General features: G+C 35.9%; 1 protein-coding gene across 2 annotated transcripts in view; it reads right to left on the bottom strand.

The window, feature by feature from the left end:
* Positions 1-22,471, bottom strand: part of FNIP1 (folliculin interacting protein 1) — a 182,033-nt gene that overhangs the window by 108,385 nt on the left and 51,177 nt on the right. The window lies entirely within an intron of this gene.

The following is a 22,471-nucleotide window of genomic DNA, read 5'->3' on the forward strand; positions in this document are numbered from 1 at the left end:
TGTCTCACAGCTTCACTCCTTCTCATGGTAGCTCAATATTCCATTGTATGCATACACCACAGTTCACCATTCTGTTCCTCAGTCAGTATACCCTTAAGCCACCCCCACCCACTGCAATTCATGAATACTATCCCCCATGAACACCAGTGTGCAAATGTCCATTCGTGTCTCTGCTCTCGATTTTCCAAATACATACTCATAATGAAGTTGTAAGACCTTATGGCCCCACATACTTAGCTTCTTGTGGAGCCACCACAGGGACCTCCAGAAAGGCTACACCATTCTGCCTCCTCATCAATAGTAAATAGGTACATCCCTCTCTCCATGTTTTCTCCAGCACTTCTACCTCTATTTATATTTTTTCCTACAATTTTATAGAGCTACAGTCACATAACATACAACCAACCACAGTGTACAAAAAACTGATTTTTAATGTACAGTTTTGTAACACATTAAACCCTTTTAATCTGCATATACATAAACCTATCTTTTTTCCTACTTTAGTATCTTCACTTTACATATCTGATAATTGCTTCTGTTCACCTATACGTAACTTTATATGTCCACTTAGGTTCAACATTCAGTATCTGACAATGTCACCTCATTTTTCCCTTTTTCTCTGCATTCCAGCAGAATTTCTTATTTCACCTCATGCCACTTATCAAATTTCCCCAAGAATCAATTCTGTTCTTTACTGCCAGCAATATAAAACTTAATTTTGCCACAAAATTTTTCAATTCTGTGCAATCTTTCTTTATCTCCCCAATCTCCCTTTTTATACCATCCCATTTTGTATCTTCTTTGCCAAGTATCTCCTTAACATGTTCTGCTTCTATTTCGGAAATCATTCTTCCCTGCATCCTGTTGAGAATATCAAATTACTTGATTAAAATTTTCACTCCACTGCTAAGTTTCTGAAATCTAATCTTTTTCTAAGTCTGCAGATTAACGTTCCGTTTCCTCTATTCTGAGAGTTTTTTCAAAAGTCCTTTTTACTCCACCTCCACTCCTCCTTTGACAAGGAGAGATTTCTTCAGTCTAAGATGTTTCTATTCAGCTAGTTGTGAGTCAATTCCCTTCTAAGCTATTTACCCAGGAAACAGTTTAACATGCACACTTCTAACCCAACTATCAGAGACTAGAAGGTTTCTATCACTGTAACTCTACTGCACTGTAACTGGAATTACCACCCACATCTACTTCCAGGCTCTATGTCATGCTTAACTAACGAAGTACATGAAAAACCAAATTCCAGAATTTGCAGATTTCAAAATAAATGCCCACAGCACATTACTTTTGCCCAGTGGTTTCCTTAGAAATGTAGTCTCTGAAAGAACAAAGGAAGAAAGGTGATGATTCAAAGAAGGAAGGGAAAGTCGGCCCTACAGCTTCCTCAAGGAGTAGCAGCCATGTATGTAGCCATGCGGCTGCCTAGTTTTCTGATTTCTGCCAGGAATCACACATATCAATGACAAAACACAGATACTGTACCAATTGCGCTTTTCACTATAATTAAGCTGATTTTGTAAACAGCAGAAATTCCTCTCAAATTGGTAACTGGTTCATCACAAATTTTAGTTTATAATTTTGTTTTGACTTTTCATATATTTCAATATATTTCTAAGTACTATTAGCGAGAATCTGGAGGAGATATGGAACATAATAGAACTCGAACAAATGAATGAGTGAACGGCTATTTCAAGAGGTCCCATTTTTAGGCTGGAAGCCCATATCATGAACCAAGCCTCTTTAGACAGAAAAATAATCCCATGATTTTTTTGTTAATCAAAATTCCAAAGAACTCGGTTTTCAATTTAGGTATTTTTCTTATCAAAAAAATCCTGATTAATTTCTATATAGGCTGTTTATATCCTATTACTGTTCTCCAACTATATTTTAATATGCTAAATATTATAATAAATCTGGATGATCTTTGGTCTGTTTATTTTTAGCTATGCTAAATTCAGTATCATCCAGAATACTAATGAAATTCTAATGACTTGTCATTTACATTTCAATGATAAGAATAGTCAATTGGCTGTAGGATTAATGACAGGAATAGTTATTTGGCTGTAGGATTACTACCATCATCATTTAATCAAATTAGATAATACATGTGAAAGAATACTCTAAGATAAAAGTATAAATTATCACCACCATTCATTAAAGATCCCAAAATTCATTTATACTTATCCCATATTCTAAAATGTATAAAGTCATATATACAAAGTAAAATTTCACACTAAGAATTTCAGAAGAGGGAAATTAATCATTTGTAATTTGAATCCTTTGGTGAAATGGAATCTCAGCAGCAAACGTCTACACCAGGAGAAGTTACCATGCATCATATCTGCTTTCACATCTGCTTAGTATTTTTCAGCAACACATCCACCTAAATGAACTATATTGGCCTTTATGGTTTTAACTTTTTGACGTTAATTTTATATACCTCTGAACTCTATTAAGAAACTGCAGAGAACCACTGTAAGAATATTAAAATGAGCTAAAACAACTGAGATAGCTAGTATCCAGGTTGTTCAACTGGGTTACAAAGTGAAAAACTTATTTTTAAACTTTAATAATTGCATTTATTTAATACATAATGTACCTAAATTGTCAAGGTTCGTTAGTAATTCAAATCATTTAATTGAAGTCATTTGTCTTAGTTTGTTAATGCTGCAGAATGCAAAACACCAGAGATGGATAGGCTTTTATAAAACAGGGGTTTATTTCGCTACACAATTACAGTCTTAAGGCCACAAAGTGTCCAAGGTAACACCCCAGCAATCGGGTACCTTCACCGGAGAATGGCCAATGGCGTCCGGAAAACCTCTGCTAGCTAGGAAGGCAGCTGGCGTCTGCTCCAAAGCTCCGCTCTCAAAACGGCTTTCTCCCAGGACGCTCCTCTCTAGCAAGCTTGCTCCTCTTCAAAACATCACTCACAGCTGCTCCGTTCCCTCTCTTTGAGTCAGCTCATTTACATAGCGCCACTGCTCAAGGCCCACCCTGAATGGGCGGGGCCATGCCTCCATGGGAACATCTCATCAGAATCATCTCCCACAGCTGGGTGGGGCACATTCCAAGCAAATCCAACCATCACCAAAAACGTCTACCCCACAAAACTACAAAGACAATGGCATTTGGGGGACAGAATACATTCAAACCGGCACATCATTTAATACAAATGACTAAAGTGGGGACATATATTTAAGGTGTTCACAGGGCATCAAAAATAACACCAGATAAATTAAGGTCCATGTCAGTAAAATTAAAGAATTATAGCATTAGCTATAAAAATAATTGGCTTATGATATTCAACACAATAAGATGTCAAATTTTTAATTTAAATTTTACTTATAAATATGTATATGTGATACATACACAAAAGCACATTGTTTTCCAAATATCTGTGGTGAGTGTTCCACTAGAAGTTGAGAAATGTCCTAAAGCTAAAACCCTAACATATATAAGCATGTTGTTCCAAAAATACCAAAGGGTGCATCTGTATAAATATACTAATAGGACTAATGCATTACCAGAAATGCCTTAACACAATGGGCTAAGAATCCACAACCTAATAAACAATATGTGACCTAAGACCAAGAATCATCCCCACATCCAACATGGCAGAAATAGAGGAATGGACTCTGCATCAGTCAAATTTGGACTCAAATCCCCACTCTGCCACTTACTGACTGCGTGATCTTAGGGAAGTGCCTTAATTTCCCTGGTCCAGATTCCCTGTCTATTAATGTAGGACTGTCTCTACGATGAGTACAGGTATAGTATTTTCTCTCTTCAACTCTTAAAACAGTGCATGACAAATACCATGAGTTCAATAAAAATTTGGTAAATTACTACATGCTACTGGATCTATCTGTCTCTTCAAAGTATAATGCCTTCTTGCCCTCATAATAAATACCCTTTTATTTCAGTTGTAGAACTTCATATTTAACTCTTAATAATCCTGGTACTTGTTGAGATGTATAAATATCTGCCACAATGGGTCCTACAATTCATTAGCAAGCAACTTTATAAAATCCACTATTTATTGTTCAAGTTAGCATCTTTCATACAAACACTGAAATAAATTGATTGCTTTTTTCAAGTTCTTTTCCAGTGGGACAAGAAATATTTCATACCTAGAATCTTTCATATCAAATATCTGAAACAATTTAAAGATTTACTAGAAGTTTAGAAATGTCCTAAAGCTAAAAACTAGATCTAAGCTCATCTCATATTCATGTAACTACTGAAAAACAGTACAAAGCAAGTTGCTTCACGTGCATTACCTCCAAGCCCTACATCAACCTTTGAAACAACGATGATATCCACTTTATACAGAAAAAGAATCTAATGTCTCACAGCTCCTTCATGATAGACCTGAGATACAAACCCGGGCTGAATATAATCACACAGAGTACAAGCATATTTACTGCAGCATTAATTGTATTAATGGGGTGGGCAGGGATACAAACCTAGAAACGATTAAAATGTTTTCCAATAAAAGACTTGGTGAATAAACTGGTACGTTCCTGCATGGAATACTTTAAAAGGGTGTGACAGAGGAAAATGACTGGGGCTTTCTCCACTGAGCCGAAAAAGAAACAGATAGTCCCCTTCAGACCTAGTCCAAGGCGACCCTCTGGCTCTCCAAGACTCTAGGAAAACCTCTGGATTTGGTTGTGAAATCAGTCAGTGTATCTGTGCAAATGCTGTGAGTCACCCCCATTTGTGGAACTGCTTAAAGAAGTAAAAGACAATGAATGGAAGGATCTTGGCCTCTTTCCCAACACTTGTTGGTTCAGTCATGGAAGGCTTGGACAAATTTACTGCCCTGTGAACTTCTATTCAAGACTTTCCTTAAACTCAAGGACGGATTGCCAAATAGTCAATAATCAAGTAAAAAACAATGACATCTTGATTGAAATTTTCTCATCAACACCTCATTTCATATGAATGAACATTATGTATAAATCCAGGTATTGGAGCCAAGCAGGATTTTGTAAATTGGCTGCTATTTGAAAATAATAAAACATTTGAATGTTAGTTGATGTGGTCAAATTTAGAGCTGCCTTTCAAACTATGCAGAAACTTTTGAGCTGAGTGTTAATAATAATGAGATGATGTTAGTGAGTTTCCTTAATTTAGGCAGACATAATGGTTTTCAAACTGTTAAACTTTTGTTACAATGTCAAATCACTTCTCCTAGGAAAGTGAACCAGTTTTGTCAATGTGAATCTGAATATTAAAGGAAATGATACCTTGGTACTCTATTCAGTTATTGGAAAAATTTTAGATGTGTTTTAAAAACTTGGATATGTACATCCTATTTAAACACCAGAAAATTTTCTGAGACCTTAATACAGGTCATTTCCAAATAAAAATTATTGTACAAATTGACAGGTGTGACAAACACACATCAGATTTCAGACTTAGCATGACTAAAAGGTGATAACATATCTCATAAATAACTCTGTATTGATTACATGTGGAAATTATACCATATTTTGACATACTTGGTTAAATAAAATGTTATTAAATCCAAAAAAAAAAAGAAAAAAAAAGGGTGAGACAGAGCTATATGTAAAGACCTCTAAAGTAATTACTACACGAAAAAAAAGCAAGGTTCAAAACAGTATGTATACTGTCAACGTGGAGGAAAAGAAACATATTAGTATGTTTCTATGTGCATTAAATATTTTCAAGAAGGATAAATAAGATAATTAATACAAATCATATAATCAATTGTTAATAGATGTGACGCCTAAGAATGAAACGGGCCAATGGAGAAAGGAAGAGGAAGATTTACTTTTTACATTACGTTTTCTGTATCTTTCATCTGGTACTAAAACATCACGTTCATTTCAATAACCACATCCTGGACTCTCTGGGTTTTGGATCCCATCTCCTCCAACGAGTAAAAAAAATAGCCTGATAAGCCATCAGTGAAAGTATGAATATTTCCTCCTTGTTTTGTTTTGTTTGTATTTGTACATAAAGTAAATATCTTTGTTTTATTCTCTATCTTATCCCCTTATCATATGACATAAATTTATTGCTCATTTCATAGTATTTTAGTTATAGGATATCAAGTTTAAGAGTGAATGTTACCCAAGGACTTGCACCCTATTCTGGAGAGATTTAGTGTGTTTCTGGTTGTATGCAGGACAGCTGAGTACTGCTAGGCAAAACTTATATTTGTTACTGTGTTCTATTTAGAGATTAAGTATGGCTTAAAGTGATGTGTATCGCTGCCAAGTTGACAAGGGGTGGACTATAATGGTTAGGTTCCTGTGTCAACTTGGCTAGGTGATGGTGCCCAGATGCTTGGTCAAGCAAGCACTGGCCTAACCATTACTGCAAGGACATTTAGTGGCTGGTTAATCAACCAGAAGGCTGATTTATTAAATCATCAGTCAACTGACTGCATCTGTGGCTGATTACATCTACACTCAACTAAGGGAGTATGTTCTGCAATGAGAGAATCCAATCAATTTGGATTTCATCCAATCAGCTGAAGACTTTTAAGGGAGAAGAGAGAACTTTCATTTCTCCTTCAGCCAGTCAGCCTCTCCTGGGGAGTTCATCTAAGACCTTCATTGGAGTTGCCAGCTCACCGCCTGCCCTTCGGAATTTGAACGCGTGCATCCTGCCCCACAGAATTTGGACTCATACATCTCCACAATAGCGTAAGACACTTAAAAAATCTCATAGTTTTCTGTATCTCCTGTTGGTTCTGTTTCCCTAGATAACCTTGAGTAATACACCACAATACCCTTAAGGTAGAAAATGATCTGTTTTTAACACTGGAAGGACTTCAGCATAGAAAATGATTGGCCAGAGTAAAGTCTGATGGGAACCAGCTCAAAAAAGGCAAACTGGCACAAAACTAAGAAACAATGAAAGAAAAAGGAGGTGTTCCAAAAGAGAAAAGCCAGTAGTTGAATTAAAGTTTATTTCTCCACTATCAACCTACTAAATTTCTATTCATTCAGAAGCTCAAAACAAAAATCTAATACTTACTAAGTCCTGTTGATTCTACCTCCTAAAAGTCTTCATTCAGACCACCACCACATTGCCAACCATCCTAGTTTGAACCACCATAATCATTCACTGTCTAAATTTGTCCCCCCCCAGTCTCTAATCCTGCTTTTCTCCAACTCATTCTCCATACTGTAGCCAAAGTAGGAAAATTATATGTCACTTACCTACTTAAAAATCCTTCAATGATACCACTGCTCTCAGGATAAAGTCCTAACTTTCTAATGCATTTCCCTTTGCCTACCACCGTGCCCCCAACCCCTGCCCACATTCATTCCAATCAGTTCTTTAAATATAAAGTTTTCACTTCAAACCTTCTCCATTATGTTTCTACTTTGGTCTGGTATACTTTCTTCTGTCCTTCCCCTATTAGCCTGGCTCATGTCTCAGATCTCAGCTTTCACATTACTCCACACAACAAGCCTTCCTGATCACTCCCATCCTCTGTCTTATATCTAGAATAGGTTTCCCCTCCCATCTGCCTCCACAATATCTATCTTTCCCTTAACTAACACTCTACACATCCTGCATCCTGATGTCTGAACAGACTACCGTTATAATTGCCTGTTTATTATTATCTTCATTTCTACTGAACCATAAGTCCTATGAAGGCTGGGATCGTACCTCTCTCATTCACAGTTGTATTCTAGTGTCTGCACTGTGGATGACATTCAGCAGCCTCCCAGTAAGTCAAAACTAAGTTTTAAATGAACTTTAAAGAAATTTCTTATTTTGAGATCAGTCTAATGTTAACAAAATACTAAACAGGATTTTAATGACAATGAAAATTATTTCCTTCAGTACCTATTTGCTCATACTTATTCTACAGTACATAGTGATTTTAGGAGAACTACATTTGATATTCCTCCCAACTCTTTATCAAAGAGAATGATCAGTCTAAATATAATATAAACTAATTATACAATCCTTTTTCTTCTCTTTCCCCCAAGATAGGGAGTGAAGGGGTCTCAAGTCATAAATACTAGGGAGGATTTTACAGGGAGCTACCAGAACATTTAATTTTAAATTTTCCCTCAATTCCTCTGATTTTCCTTCTCAGGACTAATCAAATTCAAAGACATAAATCATTTTTAAAAGTATTTAAAATATTTGGAGCTCCAGAGACCTGGCCTCCAATATTTATTAGCTTTGGTGCCTTGGACATCATTTAAGCTCCTTAAATCTCTATTTGCTCACCCAAAAAATGGTTAATAAAATGTATCATCTTTACCAACTTCAACCATGGAGTTGTCGGGAAAATCAAGTTAGATACTATACATGTGGCTTTGACTACTTGTTGACAAGGAATTCACTCCACAAGAAACCTGGAAAATAGCATTAATAAAACCAGGGTACAGTTGTGCAGAAAAGAGTTATCAGATTAAGCTTGAGACTGCTACCTTAGAAAGGCTTGCATGGCATGGCTGGCCTTTGGCTGGCATCCATGAACTTAACTGGTAAACAGTTCTCTGCACTGACATGAAACTCCCTAAATAAGAGTGGCTTACTGTGCCTAAACTATTGTACAAGGTGATTTATTCTGAATACCTGCTTTTCGTTTTGGAAGTCTGGAAGTTTGGTATATGCTAGTAAGAGAGTGCTTACATGACCTGTTCTCATTAAAAACCTCGAGTGCTGAGTCCATACATCATTGCTGAAGGATTTAAGTATGTGCTGTGTGATTCCACTAGCAAAGGACATTTGGAAGCTTGTGCTTGATTTCCTTTAGATTTTGCCACTGGCACCTTTTCCCTTTGCTGATTTTACCTTGTATCTTTCCACTGTAATAAATTTTAGTCATGAGTATAACTATATGCCAAGTCCTGTTAGTTGTTCTAGTTAATCACTGAACCTCAGGGTGGTCTGGCCCCAACATAATAGATAAAATGTATTCAGAGAATAAGTAATATATCTGTCTAGCTGGAATGAAAACAGAGTTTACAGTATAAAAACAGAAGAAGCCCTCCATTTGCCAATTGTCATTTAAAAAAATAAATAACTAACATAAAACCCAAAAATCTTTATGTTCAGTTGGAGAATAAACAGCTGTTTCTAACCTTACCAGACCCTATGGTTAAAGTCTTCCCATTTTATCAGCTCTAGTATCTAGTCTGACACTTCAATGTTCCCTTCACATTTTCCCAAACCCACACTTTCCAGATATACTCTTGGACATTTTCCAATCCTGAATCCCCACCCTGCCACATCCTCCTACCATAATATGCCTTCTCAACTACAGAGCCTTAACTAGAGAAAATCAGAATTGTGTAGGCACTCCCCTTTGTCTAGTTTATGGATGGATGAGTAGAAAAATAGGGGAAAGAAACAAATAAACAAACAGACAAAGGCACCCAGTGTTATTTTTTACTTTAATTGCTCTTTTTCACTTTAATTATTCTTGTTATTTTTGTGTGTATGCTAATGAAGGTGTCAGGGATTGATTTTGGTGATGAATGTACAACTATGTAATGGTACTGTGAACAATCGAATGTATGATTTGTTTTGTATGACTGCGTGATATGTGAATATATCTCAATAAAATGAATATTTAAAAAAAAAAAAACAAAAACAATTAGGCTTGTGCCTAAGAGTCTTTCCCTGGGTGCTTCTTTGTTGCTCAGATGTGACCCTCTCTCTCTAGCTAAACCAACTCGGCAGGTGAACCCACTGCCCTCCCCCACTATGTGGGACATGACTCCCAGGGGTGTAAATCTCCCTGGCAACACAGGATATGACTTGTGGGATGAGCCTGGACCCAGCATAATGGGATTGAGAAAATCTTCTTGACCCAAAGGGGGAAGCAACATGAAACAAAATAAAATTTTAGTGGCTGAGAGATGCCAAATGGAGTCGAGAGGTCACTCTAGTGGGCATTCTTATGCACTATATAGATAACCCTTTTTAGGTTTTAATGTATTAGAGTAGCTAGAAGTAAATACCTGAAACTATCAAACAGCAAAACATTAGCCTTAACTCTTGAAGACGATTGTATAGCAATGTAGCTTACAAGGAGTGACAGTGTGATTGTGAAATCCTTGTGGATCACACTCCCTTTTCCCAGTGTATGGATGGATGAGTAGAAAAATGAGGACAAAAAACTAGAAAAATGGGGAGGGGCATGATTTGGGTGTTATTTTTTACTTTTATTTTTTATTCTTATTTTTGCTTTTTCTGGTACAAGGTAAATGTTCAAAAAATAGACTGGGGTGATGAATGCACAACTGTATGACGGTACTGTGAACAACTGATTGTACATTTTGGATGACTGTATGGTATGTGAATATATCTCCATAAAATTGAATTTAAAAAAAAATATTGTGTAGGGCCTAATGAATCACTGCTGCTGCTTGGCACATTTCTAATTTATCTCTTACTGATTATCTAGCAAATGCCCCAAATTTAGCCTATCAGTGTTATCAGACACTACTAAGCTTTCATCATTATATCCTAAAATCTCTACAGCCATTCATATTGAATACTAAATTAAGACTGCTAACTGTCCCTCTCTGCTTGCTCCCTATCTTCCTTTTATTACTGATCTACCACGATCTACCATGGGAACACAGCCACCTGGCTAGAGACTACATTTCTAAACCTCCCTTGCATCTGGATGTGTGCACCTGACTAAGCTCAAGCCAATGGAATACAAGAGGAATTGGTGGGTACAACTTCTAGGTCATCTCCTGAAAAACAAACTGATTTTTCTTACCCCTTCCTGATGTCTGGAACAAAACAACAACTAAAATAGTCCCCTCAGACTCAGAAAGGAAAGCCCTGTGTTAAAGATGGCATAACTGTCCTAGCTGACCTACCAGCCTAGATCACCAGATGAATCCATACAACAGTACTATCTACCCCCAAAGATGACCCACCTAATTTTTTTTTTTTTTTTTACTATTACATAAGGGAGAAATCATTTTCTTATTTCACTATAACTTGGGGTCTCTGTTGCAGAGCTTGGCTTGCACCTCAATACATAGTTACAGTCTGGGTTTGAGACCCACTCCTAGGCAAGTGTTTTCCCCTTCTGGGGTTCACCTTAGAAGACCAATTTATGATTGGCATATACTGCCTGTGCTGGTTTGGATCTGTTATGCACCCCAGAAATGACTATGTTCTTTTAATCCCATCGTGTGGGGGCAGACCTATTGTAGGTGGGACCTTTTGATTAAGTTGTTTCCATGGAGATGTGACCCCGCCCATTCGAGGGGTGTTAATCCCCTTGCTGGAGCCCTCTATGAGAGGATAAAAGGCAGAGATATTTTGAAGAGAATACAGAGAAACTAAGAGAGTTTGCCCCAGGAGAAGCAAGAAGGACCCACAAGAGAAGCTAAGACAGAAGCCCAGAAACATTTTAGAGAAAGTCACAGAAACCAGAAGCAAAACCTGAGAGACTACCAACAGACTCTAGTCATGTGCCTTCCCATGTTAACAGAGGAACCCCAGATGCCATTGGCCTTTCTTCAGAGAAGGTATCGTCCTGTTGATGCCTTATTCTGGACATTTTCATGGCCTCACAGCTGTAAATTTGTGGATAAAACCCTATTGTAAAAGCCAGTCCATTCCTGCTATATTGCATTCTGGCAGCTTCAGCAAACCAAAACACTGCCCTTTGATTTTTGTCAGACCACACTTTTTATTAACAATGTAATGACAGTATAGGGTGAACCCCTATGCTCTATTTCAGGAACATAAATGTACAGTGTAACTCATATTTCTAACCATGAAGTTAAACTGAGATAGCCTTAGGATGCTTAATATGAACTTGGAAATCGTAAACAAATAAATAAACTTTATGGGAAGGAATACAGCACAGTGTTTAAAGCTTTTTAAAGGCAGACAGACCAAGGTGCAAGACCCAATTCTGCCATCTCATAGCTGTACTGATAAATATTACAACTATTAAGGTAAATAACAGTACTTATTTCACACAATTGTAAAGATTTAGATGGACTGAATACGTGTGAAGCATCTGGCACAATGCCTGGCATATTGTAAATACACAATAAAAGAAGGCTATTATTAACTGATTGAATTTTATTCACTGAATACACCTATATTAGAAACCTACTTTTTCCAGGCATGCATAGCACTAGGCTTAAGAGAAGATTTTAAACTAAACCTATTTATGCTATACTACAGAAATATTAGCTTTGCAAATAACTATTTTTCTTCACATTATTATCCATAAAAGTCAGCAAAGGCTTTGTAGGCATATTTAAAAAAGGCCAACACAGCTCTGGGAGAGACTATAATCTAATTAAGAAGACAGGGCATGTACAAAAAAATTAATCGTTATGTGATAAAGTAGTACAATATAAGATACCCCAAATTCTTTCGAAATTGTTATTTTTGAGCAGTCACTGTGTCACAGCATTGACTAGGGATTACAAGATGAGGGTAAAATATTAGGGGAAAAATCACAGAACTAAGCTCAAGGGTTTGCATATTTCCAAAGTAAGGAAGAAAAAGTAAAACTCGCCCACTAAAATTCTGAAATACAAGAATTCTAAAATGTTCAGGTACCAGCCAAAACAAACAAACAAACAAACAAAATGGAATATCACAGATTCTTTAAGCAGGGGAGCAATACTTTATAAATGCTGTTAAAAGAGGTACCAGAGGAGATGGATTGGTTCTATCCCAACCAAGATGGTGGAGTGGGATGCTTCAGGGCTCCATCCCCATACAAAGCTTTGAACAATCAGCAAGAACTGGCAAAAACATCTTTCTAAAAGCTCCAGAAAACAGTTAAAGGACTGCAGTAATAGGGTGAGTCCAAATCAAGAAAAAGGCTACTTAAAAGCAATAAGATCTCGTGGCACCCTGGCTGACTCCTCCTTGACTTCCTCACCAGCTCGGCACAGAGCTGGCCTACAGTACAGCCACAGTCACAGTGGATCGCTGGGCCAGGTTCTGGAAAAAGCAGAGTAACCATCATGTACATACTGGGAACATGTATGCCTGGCCCAATCTGTCTGATGGTGTCCTGAGGGACTCACCATCCCAGAACTTGCCCTCCACAAAGAAGGCAGCTAACCAAGTTCTCCCACAAAATGCTGTGGGAGAGCAGTCAAGTCATACTGCTTGGGCCAAGAGATTGCTGGCTGTTTCACACAGTACAGTGCCCAGGACCATGAGGAAACTGGTTCTTAGAGAAAGGGAGCATTCATATGTGTGTGTACACAGGGGAATTCATAGGGCCACATGCACAAGTCCAAGACAAAACACATACACAGAAAGGACCACCAAGGCCCCTACACTTTGGCTTGGAGCTATTCTCCAAACTCAATGAAGGGATAAGCCCTGAAGGAGAGCACTTGCACAAATCAATCCTCAAACAATGAGAGGTGTTTTCTTTTTTTCTTTCTGCTTTTTATTTTTATGTTGTTACATTCTGGCATTCAGAGAAACTTTGTCATTAACTCTAATTAGATGCAAGCTTAAGGAAAAGACACCTCAGCATCTAAATCCCAGCAATAATACATTAAATTATCAAAATGTCCAGTTGTCAACAAAAGATTACAAAACATACAAAGAAAGAGAAAATGATGGGGCGGGCAAATGACAAGGTTAAAGCATCAAAAACCAACAATGAGGAGGAGCAGACACGGGACATTTCAGACAGACTTTAAGAAAATTGTCCTAAAAACACTCAAAAAGCTAAAGGAAAAATGGAAAGAGAACTAAAGGAGGCAGGAAAACAATAGATGCACACAGAAAATACCAACAAAGAAATGGAAATTATGAAAAGGAACCAAACAGACCTGAAGACCACAGTAACAGAAACTTAAAATTCCCCAGAGGGGTTCAACAGCAGATTGGAGCTGGCAAAAGAATGAATCAGTAAACCTGAAGATAAAACAATTGAAATAATCCAGTCTGCAGGGCAGAAAGTATAAAGAATGAAGAAAAGTGAACAAAGTCTGAGGAACCTATAGGACACCATCAAGCATACCAATACACACATTGTGAAAGTCCCAGAAGGAGAAGAGAGAAAGGGACACAGAGAATACTGAAGGAGATAATGGCAGAAAACTTCCTAAATTCAATGAAAGAATGAATATACACATTAAAGACATTCACTGAACTCCAAGCAGGATAAACTCATATAAACCCACACCACTAACATATTATAATTAAACTCTTCAATGCCAAAAATAGAGAATTCTAAAAGCTGCAAAAGAGAAGCAATGTGTCACATACAAGGGAGCCTCAATAAGATTAAGTGCCAATTTCTCAAAGGAAACCATAGAGGCAAGAAGGCAATGGAATGTCATATTTAAAGTGCTGAAAGCGAAAACTGCCAACCAAGACAGCAAAATCTGTCTTTCAAAGATGAGGGAGAGATTAAGTCATTCTCAGATAAACAAAAGCTGAGGGAGTTCATCACCAGTAGACCGGCCTTACAAAAAATGCTACAGGGAGTTCTGCAGGTTGAAAGGAAAGAAAGGACACTAGACAACTGACTGCCACCACATGAAAAAAAAAAAAAAAGATTTTCACTGAAGATAATAACATGGATAAATATGAATACCAGCACTATTGTATTTCTGATTTGTAACTTCATTTTGAATTCCTACAGGATGTAAAAGGAAATGCATAAAATGCAATATAGATCAGTGGGTTCTGGACTCAGAATGTATAAATACGTAACTTATGACAAGAACTACACAGAGGTGGGGGGACAGAGGAGTACAGGAACATAGTTTATGTGTGCTACTGACGTTGTTAAGTTGGTATAAAAGCATACCAAAATAAAAAAAACTTTTGTACACCAAGGAACACAGTATCAAGAAAGTGTGAAGACTTCTCCCTACTAAATGGAAGAAAATAATTGCCAACCATATGTCTGGTAAGGGATTAATATCCAGAATAAAGAACTTCAAGAATTTAACAACAAAAGACAGTGAAATTAAAAAATGGCAAAGGACTTGCATAGACTTTCTCTAAAGATGATATACAAATGGCTAAAAAGCACATGAAAGATGTTCAAAATCATCAACCATTAAAGAAAGGCAAATAAAAACCACAATGAGAAACCACTTCACACATACTAAGATGGCTATTATTAAAATAATAATATTGCAATAATAATTTGTGTTAAGGATGATGCAGAGAAACTGGAACCTTTTACATTGCTGGTGGCATTATAAAATGGCGCAGACACTGTGGAAATCTGTTTGGCAGTTCTTCAGAAAGTTGAAAATAGAATTACCATATGATGGCAATCTACTTCTTGGTATATAGCCAAAAGAAATGAAACCAGGGACTCAAACAGATATTTATACACCAATGTTTACAGCAGCATTATCAACAACCACCAACAGGTGGAAGAAACCCAAATAGTACAACAACAGAAGAATGGATTTTTTTTTTAAATATGGTATATACACACAACGGAATATTATTCAACCATTAAAAAGAATAAAGTTCTGATGCATGCTACAACATGGATGAACCACTCCACATGGAAAAACCATGTTGAGTGAAATAAGCCAGACACAAAAAGACAAGTAATGGATCATCTCAGTATATGAATACTAGAATATGCAAATTTCAAAGATACAGACAGATTATAGATTACCAGGGGATAAGGGTTGGGTGGAAGAGGAAGGGGAATTATTGCTTAATGGGTGAAGTTTCTGATTGAGATGATGAAAAAGTTGATGCAATGGATACTGTTGATGGTAGCACAATATTACGAATGTAATTAATACTACTGAATTGTACACCTGAAAGTGGTTAAAATGGGAAATACTGAGTTGCATATATGGTACTACAATAAAAAACTTAAAAAAAAAAAAAAAGGAAACAGGAGGCCATTTACACACATCTTCTCAAATTGCTGTTTTTTCCTTCTTTTTCCCTTGACTTTTCTATTTGTCCCTCCAGGAAAAGTAGGTAGGAGATTGGATGAGGATATTACGAAGGCTGAAAGCACTGACAAGTAAAGTTCAGTTGTGGGAAGCTGAGTTCAGTCACCTTCCAAAGAAGCCATGCGGCCCTCACTTGGCCTGAGCAGACATTCAACTGGGTCATAGGCAGAATTCTGAACTGCAATCTTCCTTGCCTTTCTGAAATCCTCTTGCACCAACTCAGCACCCTCAGGTTTTGTTCTAGCTACCCAAAATTCAACTCTAGACCCATTCTTTAACCCCCAAATTATCCTCTACTCTCTTTTTCACAAACTAACTTCTCCTAAAGACCCAGAAACTACAGCTTCGTGTAGATCTGGATATTCTCAGAGTGAGAGTTAAGTTTCTACTGCCTCTGGCCTACTTTACATCAACTGACCAAACTAAACCCTAACCGTCCCCCCTACAACAAAAAAAGATGTGGTAAATAATTAAATGTGGTACCAGGGCAGTGTTAGCAATTCCTCAAAATAACCCAGTAGCAGAAATAAGAAACCTAAACAGTTTAATTTTACATTTATCCTAAGGCACTGGAGGAGTGTCAATATGGAGATGTCCCAAAGGCAACTAAAATGTGTACCTGAACCTCCCTCTGTGGGAAAGTTAGAGAGATGCAATTTTGTAATTTATTTTCCTCAACGAATCTTCAGTGAATGAATAATGAATGAATGAATGAATTTACTTTAATCCAACCTCTGAAAATTAAGCCGTCTTTTTGCTACTACTGTGCATTCCTATCTGTGCTCATTTAATTCACCCCACAGCCCTATGGGGGTGGGGGTGGGGAGGCACTATTGTCAGATTCATATTTTACCGAAAGGAAACTGAGCCCAGAATTGATGACTTTACAGCAAATGCTGTAAAATTCATTTTTTCTTTCTTTTGGTCTTTCTCTTCATTTCTAACATGATGCTACATTAATCGATTTTTATCTCATACCTCACACTCACTTTTAGGTTGATAAAAATCTCAGCATTCTTTAGGATATGGAAAACTGAACAAAATATGCAGATAACCTAATAGCATCCCTTTTATAGCTGGTAGCTTGCCAGTGAGTGTAAATACCAAGAAACAAAAATTTTATAAACAGCTTGTTTTTAAACAGTTTGTATAAATAATAATCAACCTAAAAGCCATGGTTTTGAATAGTCTCTTAGCTCATATAGTGCTTCTGTATTTATGAGAATCAAGAGATCATCTGAAAGAAAGCGAACATCACTCATTTATTTAATCATATTAAACTATTTTGAATTCAGTAACAACCTTAAAATGAAAATTCAGATAGTGTCTAAAATATAAAAACAGGCTTTAGAGAGATCTTTCTTCTATATGTTATTCAAAGAAAGCTTCACAAATAAAAACTAAATTTATTTAAAATCACTGTAGTGATTCTACAAACACACAAACAATAAAAGCAAAGGATTAAAAAAATAAGTATCATCTCAGTGTTACCAATTCCACTAAGTTATTCAATCTTTCATTACATTTTTTTAAATTAAGTTTAAACTGCTAACAATTCTCCAAAGTAACCTCCAAACCACAAAAAAATATAAATGTCTTTAGGATCTATCACTGCCATTTCTCAGGCCAATCCCAAAGTCCAGGCTCTCATGATATCAAATGTAGATAAAAGTAATGTGGCTTTTTTTAAAAAAAAACTTCAGCCTTTCCTTTTCTTACTTATTTCAGACTCATCTATGAATCACTTCATCATGTCATTCCATTCCCCCAAAACTATCAATGACTCTTGATTTCCTTTCATACAGATGTCCACAAATTCTCTAAGATATCCATTCCTCCACCATCATATACAGCACCCAATCACACCACCACCACTACCACCACCTCTTTTACCTTAAAGGGAAAGATATTCCTTTCCATCTCCAAGTCTATGGATTTGATCCCATCCCTTCAAACCTATCTGTTTCTTGTAACTCTGATCTCTTTCTTCTATTTACCTCCACAAAGCTCCACATCGTTATTGCCACATTTCTTTCCCTTCCAAAAAAACTTCTTGAAAAAGTTGCCCAAGTACAACCTCTTTTTACCCCACATAACAGCTGCACAACATTTGAAATTGCCACTTCTTTACATTCTATTCCCTAACACCCTGGTCTCATTCAGTTTCCAACACATTATCATTTCCTGGCTATCTTTTTGAATTCCTCTACAGAAGTGTTTGAAACACAGCCAGGTATATGTACTTTTAAAAACCTTCACACATACAATGGAATACATTCAGTAACATGGATGAATCTGAAAAGCATTTATGCTGAGTGAAAGAAATAAGACAGAAAAACTACATAACATATGACTTCATTTATATGAAATTCTGGAAAAGGCAAAACTATAAGGACAAAAACTATGTCAATGGTTGCCAGGAGCTGGAGGTGGGGAAGGAGAGGATTCATTACAAAAGGGGGTACAAAGGAACTTTTTGAGTGATGGAAATGTTCTATATCTTTAATTGTGGTGGAGCTTATATGCCTGTATACATTTGTCAAACTCATCAAACTGCAAACCTAAAAATGAATTTGCTGCATGTAAATTACATCTCAATAAAACTAACAACAACAACAAAAAAAAAACCTTCACAGATGACTATAGTGCATAGTCAGGGTTGAGAACCACTGATACAGGAGTAAGACTTCAAAATCTCTATCTCTAGCTGTAATTGCCTGCCTAGCTACTGAGAAACCCTCTCCTGAATCACAAGGTACCTCAAGCTTATTAAGCACTACAACTAACCTTCCTTAACTTCACCATGCCTCCTCTTTTCCTGCTCATATTCCTTAACTTGATTAATGGCACTACCATCCTCCATGCTGCAGTTTCCCAACAGTAGATTAAGTCACAACACCCTCTCCTTCCCATTCCATATTCAGTAAGGCATTCACTGAATCATCTTCCCCCAGATATGACTCCTCTTTTCCCATCCTTCTACTCTATCATGACCCTTTAAGAAAACAAGAATCTGCGACCTGGTGTGAGAAATAAGTGGAGAAAATCCTGTCTAAAATACTATTACATACATTATAAATTCAAAAACCAAACATGTCATGCTTCATGAAGAAATTAAACTGATTTGCTTAAACAGAGAAGACTGAACGTATTTGTAAAACCTTTAAAGAAGGATAGTTACATGATTTGATTACTGCCTTTCTTTTAAACTTGCTGGTCACTAATTTATCTTAATATTTTCATTTAAAGCATTATGGTATTTTTTGGTTAAACAAAGTCATTTAATTCATTTGAGGATTTTTGCCAATAACACTATAAGCCATCATTGTTTCCTTAAAAATCTTTTTACTTTGGCAAAATTGTTGAACCCTACCTCATTCAACACCCCTATCCTCAAATCATGGTCAAAAAAAAGGAATGAAAACCTACCAAGAGAAAAAAATATTCCTATTAACCTATTCTGTTATTGTAGGTTGACCTCATCCCTGTAACACACAGATGAAAAAGTTTCCCAATCAGTGAATAATAATCGGCCTTTTACATAAGACGTTACGATTTGATTTATGGCTTTAATGTTACTTAATCACCAAGACATTTGCTTATAAAATAATTAACCTATAAGGTAATCAGTTATACTTAAATTTTCCTATAAAGAGATAACTTGAAAACAGTAATACCCATATGACTAAGTTTGTAATATAAACCTGAATAGCTTTGTGTCTCATTTAGATATTCTGACTTTCATTCCAGTGTTAAAATTTTGACAAAGATGGTTTTGAATAAAGCTCTTGGATGAATGCACAACTATATAATGGTACTGTGAACAACTGAATGTATGATTCGTACGACTGCATGGTATGTGACTATATCTCAATAAAAATGAATTTAAAAAAGAAAAAAAAGCTCTTTACAGCCCAGAGCCACAAACATCAACTTCTCTGAAACTTTGATTTAAAATTCTAATATTGGGCCTTAATGGTATTCAGTAAATGCTTACACTGGTATTAACCATGATGATTTTAACATCTATGATAAATACTATATAGGCAACACCACACATATCTTACTGACGATTTTGAGTCTCACCAATATTTTATTCATAAAAGGATTTAGTCAGAGTAACAGTATTTAGCATCCTAGTTACATGCACCTCATTTAGAAACTGAGTGAATATAGTATCTAAAATTTAAAGCATTTGTGTGAAAAAATCAAATGCCGTTATTTTATACTCTGTATCCTATTTCCTACTAAGAGTTTTATATATTTAAAAAAAGTTCTGAAAAAGTACCAGATGAATGAACCAACGTATGTTTGAAATCAGTTTTAACTCCTTTACATTCTAAAAACAAAGTCAAAATGGCCTTTATTTTCCAAATACTATAGAGGCAGTACATCAGATAGGATACATTATGCTACCTCTAAGAAAGTAATATTGAATAAATCAGGTGATAGATTTTTAAGAGCTCTACCTTTCAGAATGACTTTTTTTAATCTTCATTTTACTGAGATATATTCACATACCACGCAGTCATACAAAACAAATCGTACATTTGATTGTTCACAGTACCATTACATAGTTGTACATTTATCACCTAAATCAATCCCTGACACCTTCATTAGCACACACACAAAAATAACAAGCATAATAATTATAGTGAAAAAGAGCAATTGAAGTAAAAAAGAACACTTTTAAAAGCCACACAACTATTTTTTTATTTCATCTATTATGTTCTTTAAGATTTCAAAAAATTAATTCAGATAGGATCCCTGATATTATTGACACTTAATTCGTTCAATTAATACAGGTCACTCCTGGTATAAAATGAGGCCATTCCAACACTCAAGTTTCTGCATGTTGTAGGAGGTAAGCAAAATTACACAGCAGCTAAGATATCAAGAAAAGAAGTGACAACTAAAATTATCCAGTAATATGATTTTAAACACTTGATATATACATGAAATATGTTAAGAATCACAGTCATCTAATCTGAGATTCCTCCCCAACAGAAGCTGTTTTCTTGAGGTAGATGGAATGTGGGAAGCTTCTATAGTCAAACATATAACACTTATAAATGTTTCCTCAAACTCTCTATCAGTAAACTATTGAAGATCATTCAATATCTTCTATTAATTTACAATATTAGAAATGTTACAGAGCCTTTATAAATAGCATCTAAACAAACGGGTATGTTTAGATGTGCTATATATTGTTTCTGTATTAAGGTATATAAAAATGGATTAGATCCAAGGAAGTTGCCAGGTTCTCAAAAGTTCCTAATTTCAAACAAGTATGCACACAAGTAAAAATGATTATGATCAAAGAAAGATTCTATCACATAGTTAAGCTACAATGGAACATTAGTACTTGTTTAGAATCAGTTTCCAGTTCCAAACTACTATAAATAAGATATGAGACACCAAACAAACCTACGTAATACCAGCTGGTACTAGAATACAACAGAGCTTTTTTTCGCTGGAGAAACAGTTATTTTATTGTGCATGCCATGTTTTCAGAAAGCTGACAATTCCTTCCTCTCTTTGAGCTTGTAAAAATTAACAAGTAAATATATCAGTACATATTTAACTCAAGGTTTTGGCAGGAAGAAAATTTAAAAATCCAAAGCATCTTTTGCACATAAACATGACAAAACAATACGGATAAGAAACAGCTCATTAAAAAATAAAATACGTATCTAACCAAATCATTTTGCATTTAACTTTTAAAATATTTTAAGATAGCATTCTTGATAAATGCCTCTGTTCTCTAGAAAAGTGTAGGATTTTATGCTAGCAGTTTTTAATTTTTAATGCTGAGTAACTACCTCTTTGAAAATTTTAACTTTTTTGGTAATATGTCGAGCAATTTTAATTTGGTTCTCCTTACCATAATTCACAGGTTGGAAAAACTGAATTTCATAATGAATCACATATAAAGTATTTCTGGTCCCTGATACCTAAAGCATTGTCTCCTATTCTAAAATTTTACTTCTGAGAAATCCACTACAAAACAGGAAAGCTAGACAACACAATAGTTAGGACATTCCTTAAATTTCCTCCTGCTAGACGGGCAAAGAAGAAATCTGTGGTTAGCAGCAGTGAGAAGTAGGGAGTGTCTGACTGCTAAGGAGTACAATGTGGGAATTCTTTGGGGGCACTGGAATTGTTTGCTATTCCGTTAAAAATGGTGGTAGCTATAAGAATCTAACCATGTGTTAAAATTTAAAGGACTGTATCCCAAATAAAAAGGTGAGTCTTACTTTATGCAAATTCTTTAAAAATAGTAAACTATTTAAAATATTTTCTATTTCAAATGAGTTAAACTTCATTTACATTGGTAAATATTTCTCTGAAAATTTCTTCCCTGGGAGTCTGAGAGTTCCAAGTCCTAGCTTTGCCACTTACCAGCTGTGTTGGCCTTAAGCAAGTTTTATTTCCCACATTTATATATTTTTAAAATTGTAGAAATGATGGACTTTACTGCCAAGATAATGCAAACAACAAACATGTATAAAATACGAAAAACCTCCCATGCCACGACTCTCAACATT

The sequence above is a fragment of the Choloepus didactylus genome, chromosome 13 (genome assembly GCF_015220235.1).
Source record: "Choloepus didactylus isolate mChoDid1 chromosome 13, mChoDid1.pri, whole genome shotgun sequence".
Lineage (NCBI taxonomy): Eukaryota > Metazoa > Chordata > Mammalia > Pilosa > Megalonychidae > Choloepus > Choloepus didactylus.